This window comes from Orbicella faveolata, unplaced genomic scaffold (genome assembly GCF_042242905.1).
Source record: "Orbicella faveolata isolate gen_17 unplaced genomic scaffold, um_ofav_v1 contig_46, whole genome shotgun sequence".
Classification (NCBI taxonomy): Eukaryota; Metazoa; Cnidaria; class Anthozoa; order Scleractinia; family Merulinidae; genus Orbicella; species Orbicella faveolata.
The window spans coordinates 6,921,758-6,930,000 of NW_028301576.1; positions in this window are offsets into that span (position 1 = coordinate 6,921,758).

An 8,243-nucleotide genomic window follows, 5' to 3' on the forward strand; every position below is an offset into this window, starting at 1 on the left:
CATTCTCATCCTCATGGGCATTAGTCTCAAAAGCAAATGAGAGTTCAATATCCTGGTCTGTTTTCTCAGATACGTAATTAACCTTGTCACCTTTCTTTCTTCTATGACGACATGTTTGATCACTGTGCGACCTTGAGCGGCAAGTATTATACTACTTCCCTACTTTGGGCTTCTTGGGACAGAAACGAGCTATATGACCTTGTTGGATGCAGTTGAAGCAGGTAAGATTTCCTTTTCCTCTCACTGGTGGTCTTACCTGTTGGAAATTGTCTTCTGCTTTCAAAATAGAGTAGTTATTATTTGCTGTTCTTGCTTTTTCAGTGTCCTCAAAGCTTCTTAGAGAGGATTTGGATTCGCTAAATGTTTGTTGCTTCTCGCTCTGTGTGACAACCACAACAAACGGTTTGTAACTTTGAGGTAATCCTTTGAGTACCATTGCTATAAGAAGACTGTCAGTTACAGTTTCTCCCGCATTTTCCAAAGCTGTTGCCGCCGTCTCCACTCTGATTACATAGTCAGTGACAGACTCATTCGCCGATCTAACTAAGGATGTTAGTTCGGTGTAAAGCGAAATCACACGTGGTTTCCCAGTCCCAGCGTAATGGGCTCGTAGAATCTGCAGCGCCTTTCTTCCATCGTCAATTGTATCTCTCATTACCAGCGCTAGGCTTTTGTCATCTAGGAACTGGATTAGTTCGGCAAACGCCCCCTCGTTTTTGCTAGCATTAGCTTCCTCGTCCCACGAGAGCGTCTTTCAACTTTTGCAATCTCATGTAGCCAAGGAATTTGACCTTCCATTGCTTGTATTTTCGCTCATCCCCATCGAAAATTGATCTTCCAAATCTTCCAGGAACATCTCATCTGGGCCCATAACCTGTTGAATTCACTTCTTCTGTCTTGATGGGGTGGGATTTTAAAGGTTCAAAGATCGCACTCAGAACACATGAGTCAGTTACGTTAGACCCGAAGGAACAAGACCCGGGGATTTTTATTACTATCACTTATGTACTACATGTATGATGTCACATTCTGTAACAGGACATTCCAGTGACGCCAATGAACTATTTCAACGTAAGTAACACTCTTTCAGTAGCATTATCGCTATTTATGCTATCCTCGAAAAGGGGCATTTTAAATCTGCCGTGTGGCACTAAATTTTCACGGGAGTTTATTTTTGCAAATCGGCGATATTTTTTATTTTGCGGGAACTGATTTTTGCGATTGTAGAAGACTTGGTTTTCTTACTGGGTACTAACTTTTGCCATCGTCGCGAAGTCCCGTTTAAATACCTCTTACAAACCGAATTCGAGGGCAGTCCTCTAAGTTACAGACCAAGATTTTTCCCCATCGATTTATGGTCCAAGCGCGAAGCGATTTCTGGCCCAAGGGCGGAGTGCGCGGGGCATAAATCGAAGGGGAAAAACGAGGATCCCTAACTTACAATACGGACCGAGTAAACGAGGTCAGTAAGATATTTATTATATCTGTACTGTGAGTCCGACGGGTTCGGGAACGATTTCTATTTAACCGGAACGGCTTCAAATTTCTGAAGCACCTCTAAAGCAAAACGAGTCAATTTGAAATCGTTGTTAAATAAGTGACTCTTTTAAGACTTAAAAGTCATTAGCAGACTTCAATGGACAATTTGAGAAGTAAAGGAAAGTTTTAAACTTTTACTTGCTTAAAAGGTTAAGAACACTTGGCAATAAATCACAAAACATTTTGGCAACAAAAACAGCTTTAAATTTTAGCGGGCCGTACAGTAGAATACGGATAATTAGAACCCGAGCAAATTTGGCTGGAAAAGGGCAGATATGTAATTTATTTTGGATTTCTTTTTTTCATCACGCTATAATATTATTATAAACACACCATTTTGCCTTCACTACACAACCAAACGCACACAAAGGTTATCAAGCATGAGCACGTGGCCATGGATCAGCCAGGCCCAAGATATGTTTTAATTGACATTAATAAGATTACAGCAAAATAGATAAACAATGCATCGATATCCTACGTGCACCAAAGCCGGACACGCAAATCCCCAAACCTCTAATTTAGGAAAAGTACCCCCGACCAAATGCAGGCGCCGTTTTAGATTATTATATAAACAACAGAATGAAAGATAAATTTAAATAAAATTTTTTACACCGATTAGTGATTAGCCATTATCACAAATTACCGCCCAGTAAAGGTTTTTAATGAACATCAGCGCTAAAAATAGCACATTTCGGTGTCATCTTGACATCATTATCAAATTAGCAATAGAATGTGGGTGGAGGCGACTACTGCACTGTTTCCTGAAAAACCACGAGGTTAACTCATGGTACTTAGTATCAGTTCTATCAAATTCAAGCTCTTATGAAAGAATAGTTCTTCAAAATAATGAAGGATACTTGATGAATTGTTTTGGAAAGCTCCGCTGTAAACTCATCGATGCGGTGAAGGGTAGAGGAGTCGACAGGTCGTAGAGCCTAAAATGTTCAGAAAGCGTTGAGAGCGCCCGGTACTAGCTGTTCCTCTTAGTCTTTAAGACACTGTTTTGAAAAATACAGGAAGACCTCGTATATTCGACGGTATTACGCCTAACTTTGCCATCATGATTGCCGGGGTAAAAACATCGTCGAATTTCTGTTTGTTTGCATATAGAAACCGGGTGAGAATGCAAATAAATGTTCTTGTTAAAAGCAACTTGAGAAACATCATACTAATCATCTTTTCGCCAGTTTACGTGATAACAATTTCCTGTTCGTTAACGCCAGTGTAACCATCCAGCAGTAATAGGATTAGAAACAACTTCTGCTCACGGATGAGTAAGAGCAAAATTATGATAGGAAATTGCAAACTTTACACTTCGTTGACCAAATTTTCGCATAAATTAATTTACCGAATCATATTCACGCATGAAGTGGAAAAAACGCGCTTTTGAATGAGCACGTAGTTAATATGTTATGAACAATATTCTTGAGGGGGTGAGACCATACGTGCTGTGCGTGACACGCAGTGAAGGACATTACTACGGTAAAGTTGTCGAAAGTGTTGGCACATTTGCCAAATATCTTCCGTACTTCGATTTCCCTCAATTCCCGGCAACGATGAGCTCTAAAGCGTACTGCACGAGTAGTCCTTATCTAAGAAGGGTTCAACGTCGAACGGGGAAGGAAGGGGGGGGGGGGTGGGTGGGTCAATCTTTGCACCTGGGAATCTTTGCATGGTAAAGCAACATACTTCATAGGGAGTGAATTAATCCTGTCCGATGCGACCTTTTGCATGGAACGAGCTGTATTCAATGAGGGTCTGAATGAGGTTAACCGACTGGCGATAAAGGGCCAAAAATATTACTGATTACTGACAAAACGAGGAAAATATTACCGACTAGCGACAAAAAAATTAACTGAGATTTACCGACAACCGACAAAGGTCGAAAATTTTAACCGACAACCGACAAAGTAATCAAATTTTAACCGACAACCGACAGGTGGATCCCCCTCCATTCAGACCCTCTTCAATTTCACCACAGTTTTTAAAAAGTCGCTATTTCAAGGTCAAATAGGTGCTCAATACTTTTAAAATTAATGCACAGGAATGGAATATTGAATTTGAATGTTCAAGAAAAACAAAACATGTCCAAGGGAAAGAAACACAATCAAGGTATCTGTTTTCGGCAAATAAACTGTCCGATGTGTCACAATTGCGAAACAGTCAACCCTCAATACTGTCAATAGCGTTCTTCAGTCGTAGATTGCTGTTGAGGTGACATTTCAAGACAACATTTCAATGTTTTATGGTCGATATTCGAGTAAATGACCTCTTGAACCAAGACATAAAGTGATATGTGCAGATTGAAACTTAGCGGCGCCGGCATAAAATTCTCTGCGTATCAATTGATGCCGTCGAGGTAACGTAAAGGGTCCTAAAGTCTCTCCATTTATACGGACAATTACTGGTTCCCGCCAATCATACCCATTTAATTTGGCAAACAAATAACAGTAGTATAAAAAATAACTGAGGGTTTACACACGTATGTTATGATGATATTGGCTCATTGCGAATTAAGTTGTTCTTCTTTCAATTGACTATTTCAATCTTAATTAATAAATCTCAACAAGAGATATTCTTTTGATCTCAATTGATATTTTCCCTCGGTATCAAAAGTGTAAACGGTTAATTCCTTTTGTTGGGCGAGATCCAGCTATCGCTAACAAATCTGGTGAATAGGCAATAAAACGGAATGACGAAATAGTAAAAAAGTCAGTGTCAAGGAAATGTAAATAAGATGTTTCGACTTCCTTGAGTGATACAGTACTTATCAAACCGTCCGTGGTAGAAGCGGATGGTGCGTCGCGTAGAATTCCCGGTCACATCCGGGACCTTAAACCCCTTGATCGAACACTAACCGAATGGCAGCTTGTAAAATATGACAGAAAATAAAGGATATGGAACGCATTTGATGTATGTGGGTAACGTTTGACACGAAAGGCAATGGAGAACACTTTCCATCCATTCCGTTTAATGAGGTATTCGGCTTCTTTTGACTATAAACGAGGAAACAACTGAAAGTTAAAAGCAAAACCTTGCCGACTTTATCGAGTCGTTAAGTTCTTAGGTCGGCAGATATCATGTCTTCGAACTGTCAATAAAAGCTTAAGCTCAACTGCTTAGTCTTACCTTTCTTTTCTCCGACTTCATTGCTACGATCCCCTCGGCTTTATATATCCCTTTCAGCGTTTTGTTCTTCCTCTTCTCACAAAAATAGGCATCAGCCATAGACAGTTTGTTTAAATCCGCATAAAAATTCTTGCTGTGCCTTCCTCTTACCATTTTTTAAAAATAGACCGTGATGAATGGCGAAGAAATCCGCGCAACTCGATCGACAAGATGAGCGAAGCGATTCCCTGCGACAGGATGACAGGATTCGTATCGTACGACTGAACTTACCCCTCCCCGCTTGGGAAATTTTTGCTCGACCGCAATTGATGGGGAATTCTACGCGATGGGGGGCTGACCTGAGCTGAGAGAAAATCAGTCGAATTAAACATTTTCGGACCCTTTAGATCTCAATTTTTTCCATGCAAATTGTTGGGTGTTTAGCTAATTGAACCGATTAATCGATCTCAATTTAGATCTCAATTTTTTCGATGCAAATTGTTGGGTGTTTAGCTAATTAAACCGATTAATCGATCTTATATTGCTTCTTAATACGATCAATCTCAGCGGAAGTTTGTTTGTTCTTAAAACTTCCATCGAAACTTAACTGCTCCCCTTAAAATACCCGTTATATGAACAACCTGAACTCAACTGACCATAGCTGAAACAAAAATACCTGACATCATTATGTAATGCTTTTTAGAATCAGGTCCGCGGTCGAACAAATTCCATTCATTTTTTATGAATTACATAGTGCAAATAAAATTAAATGAACCATGGTATAAAAGAAAGCCCTAGCTCTGAAACATTTTATAGTTATTCATCTGAAAGAAATAACTGGACAGAGAGCGGATAAATGGATTTCACATGTACTTTTCTGGTAAGGAATATTACTACTAAGGTTATTGCAATCTTAGATTTTATGATTCTGAAAGTTTAAGTTTAAAAGGGCTTATGTTTTGTATTTTGCCCTCGTTAAGGTCCTCAGTCTTTTTTGTTAAGCGTCTTCTTAATGATCTATTAGGGCAGTTTAAATATACGGTACGCCCTGCACAATGTTTGCTGCTTGCAGGAACTGAAATGCCAGATTGAAACGCGGGTTTCCGAAGGGTAGTTTCGGACAGAGTTTTTGGGCGTTCAAGAGCATATTTCAAAGGAGTGCGAGACAAAAAAAAAAATATTATGACGAGCACATCAAAGTTCTATAATTCGTGTTCAATTTTAACAAACGACATTTATCGATGTGTTAATCAATCAATGACCATGTTATAATTGAACATATACAGGCTGCAGTTATGTGTTTACTGGTCCCTGTGGAAGCCAGGCCAAACAGACGGAGTACTGCAAGAAATATCAGCCTTCAGTCATTTTTTAAAAAAGAAGACGACTGTCAAGCTGGTAATCTTTTACAGATTCACTTTGTTGGAGGTACAACCCAGGCAAAATGCGATGGTACATCTCTAAGGAGCTTAACAACTAGTAAGTCACAGTAAAAACTACATCACCCCACAGTGTATGCTATAGTGTTATTGCTAAAGGTCCCAAATTTAGGGAGACTGTTGCTTTCTGATGCGGCTGAGCTGCCTTTTTTGATTGCGTGCTATTGAGTCTTGTTTAAATATAATTTTAACTGAAATTGATTTCAGGGGTTTCCTTGATAGTGTATTTTATATTTCAAAGAATTTACGATTAAGGAGACCAGAGGAAAGAAATGTATTCAATACACTGATGAACAAGGCGGTAACACACGGTACTATGCGCTGAAGGTCATTGACAAGAGGACAGTCACTTTTATGGTGAGTTAAAACTATTTCTTAGCGTCTATTGGCAAGTGTATTTTGTTTATATATTTTTTCTGATATTATAGTTCTACTGAGTGCCGTACCGGACCGTCAGGTAACACGGCTAAATTTATTGGACATCCACTACAAAGTTGAAGTTTGAACAGTGTCTTTCTTTCCAACTAATCTGAAATCCCTCAGTTTGTGGACGTTCTTCGCTCAAACGAAACCGTTTCGATTTTGCCGTTATTTTGGTGCGAGCGATCTATGAAAACAATAGTGTTCAAGAAAAGTGAATTTGGTTTAAACGTTGCACAATATCAGCTGTGAAATATCGGAAGTCTATATATGATATTATTTAAAACTGTATCATTGGATAATACACCTTATTCCAAAATGGCCGCCATTTAAGTATTCTTTTGTTTACTTGGAAATTAGCCCGTGTTACCTTGTTCTTAGACTCGAAATTCAAAAGAATATTTTCCCTTAAACGAGACAACAAGGGCTCATTTTCAAATAAACAAAAGAATACTAAAATGACGGCCATTTTGGAATAAGGTGTATGCAACTGAAGAGTTTACATTGGCTTAGCCATCATGGTATACGAGTAATTATATCATGCACTACAAATATGGTGAGCGTGCCCGTAAGAATGTTTTATTTTTGGGACGTTTTTATTTTCATTTTTGTTTAGTTTTCTATATTTTGGGGCGTTTTTTTTCTAATAAAACAATTATTCCACTCGCGTTTGTTGAATATGAGATGGTTAAATCCAACTCGGCGCTATGGGTCTCGACAGCCCTCGTTGACTATCTATCATCTCATATCTAGGGAACACAACAATGTTATTTTCGAGTGTTGAAATATTGTTTTTAACACGAGAAAATAAAATTCATATCTTTAAGCCACCGTGTAATTTTCTTTTTATGATATAGACAAACTGACCAACCGAGAAAAAGCGAGAAATGACGTCATCGATATCTCCACCTGTAAGGAAAATACGCCACTTGGGTTCCGGATGTAGTAACATTTTCCAATAAAACACCCATGTGTCTATAATAAATGATATTAGTATAATTTCAGAGCTGAACAAAGAGTTTCCTGCAATCTGATTGGTTGAGCGATTCCTTTATATAATATTTTCAGGCCTAGTTAATAAGCTCACCAGCTTTGCCACCTCGGCAAGTAAACATGGCGGACGGTTGCTGAATGAATTTTTCATTTATTCAGACGACATCACTCCAATTCCGGGATATCTGAAAAGATGGAGAATTTTCAAAATGACTGCAGTCGCCCTTGGAGCAAGAAGCAATTTTAAGAACTCGCATTCAAGGAATTTAAGTATCGTAAACGCAGTGGTTACATTGATCGCCAGCAGGTCAGATCGATTGACCGAAATTTATATTTCTTCAAACTAAAGCTACTCATTTTTAGACGATGATGACAATTGTGAATGAAGTCAACAACGATAAAACAAAGGTAACGGATGAATTTTTTATCGTAGTGTTTCGCTTGTTTGTTTTACTGCCGAACTCGATGAGCAAATTGATTCACAACTGGGCTTATTATTAAAACTACGGCTGCATACGTGTATGCAAACGAAGAATTGCGCCAGTGTTTTTATGTTTTAGTCCAATATTCTGGAGTCCTCTTTGTTCAGCTCTGAAAATGGTACTAAAAATTATTCGCCTCAGGCTCAGTGAACATTGGTAAATATTCACCGAGCCTTAGGCGAAAAATTGTTAAATATTCGTTGGCAATAAGAGACCATCATAGCCGGCTCTTGTTGGCAACAAGTAAACATATGTTTAGCTT